Source organism: Bubalus kerabau, chromosome 15, assembly GCF_029407905.1.
Source record: "Bubalus kerabau isolate K-KA32 ecotype Philippines breed swamp buffalo chromosome 15, PCC_UOA_SB_1v2, whole genome shotgun sequence".
NCBI lineage: Eukaryota > Metazoa > Chordata > Mammalia > Artiodactyla > Bovidae > Bubalus > Bubalus kerabau.
The window spans coordinates 51,506,310-51,507,869 of NC_073638.1; the positions used below are offsets into that span (position 1 = coordinate 51,506,310).

The window sequence follows — 1,560 nt, forward strand, 5'->3', positions numbered from 1 at the left end:
TTAAGGCTTCATTCAGAAAGCAAGTCATACCTTACTTATCTTTATATATATATATATATATATATATCCAAAATTCCTGACATCATCAGAATGGAATGGGATGAAGTAAGAACCAAAATCAAATGATAATTCGAAAGAAACGTTTGCATATGTTTTTTATTTTCCTCTGTCTCCATGAATAGGCATGAGATTCTGGAAGAACTTCCCAAGTATGAGGACCTTAAACCACACTGGTGGTAGCCACACAGTCTTCTGCTTGCTGGGCATCCCTGGCCTTGAAGACCACTACATGTGGATTTCCATCCCCTTTGTTATTTCCTATGCCGCTGCCTTGCTTGGGAACAGGCTGTTCATCTTCATTATCCTCACCGAGCACAGCCTCCATGAACCCATGTACCTCTTCCTCTGCATGCTGTCCGGAGCAGACCTTGTCCTCTCCATGTGCAGAGTCCCTCAGGCCTTGGCGATCCTCTGGTTCCATGCTGGAGAGCTCTCCCTGGATCGCTGCATTTGTCAGGTATTCTTCCTCTCTTCCACTTTCATTTACGAGTCTGGGATCTTGCTGGTGATGGCATTGCAATATGCTACCCCCTGTGATACACCACTGTTCTGACACATACACTGATAGGGAAAATTCATATATCCATCTTCCTAAGAAGTTACTGTACAGTTTTTCCTGTAATATTTCTCCAGAAAAGACTGACTTATTATCAAAATAACATCTTCCCAAACACTGCTTGTAAGCACGTTGTCCTGGCAAACATTTCCTGCAACGATATCCAACAAAATGCTGGAGAAGGAAATGGCTATCCACTTCAGTATTCTGGCCTGGAGAATTCCATGGACTGTATAGTCCATGGTGTCGCGAAGAGTTGAACACATCTGAGCGACATTCACATAGAACATCTGATTTGATTTTTTGTCCTAATGTTAACCTTGGTCTTAGATGTTGTGCTAATCTTTGTTTCATATATGCCTACTCTCCGTGCTGTCCTCCACATCCCTTCCCAAGATGCTCCTCACAAACTCTCAACATATGTGGCTCCCATATCTGTGTCATCATCCTCTTTTATGGACCTGGGATCTTCTCAGTTCTCACTCAGTGGTTTGGATACCACATTCCACTCCATATTTACATTCTTCTGGCCAATGTCTATATTCTCATTGCACCTACATTCAATCCCACGGTTTATGGGATTAAGACCAAGCAGATTCGGGACCTGGTAGTTCATTTTCTGTTTCCAAAGCAGATATGACTATAATAATGGAAACTACCTTTGTGCTTTCCTCAGTAATGCTCATCATGCTTTAGGTTAGCTTTTGTATCAAGATGTGGAAGGGTACAGTGGAAATACTAATCAAATAACTCTGTATCTTGTTGTCATAGGCCAATTTTATCAGGGATGGGTTTGTAAATGTTTCTTGCAATGTCTTTAATAACTCATTAGATATCACTGCCTTTGGGGTCTTAGTTCACTTTCTTATACATAGAATTCATAACTAGATTAGTTCACCTCCCTACTCCTAGGCTGGAGGTTAGAATGTAATGCCCTGGAAACA

General features: G+C 41.5%; 1 pseudogene; it reads left to right on the top strand.

Moving 5' to 3' along the window:
* The first annotated feature begins 211 nt into the window (after positions 1-211).
* On the top strand, positions 212-1,256 carry LOC129627849 (olfactory receptor 52B4-like; annotated as a pseudogene).
* The last annotated feature ends 304 nt before the right edge of the window (positions 1,257-1,560 follow it).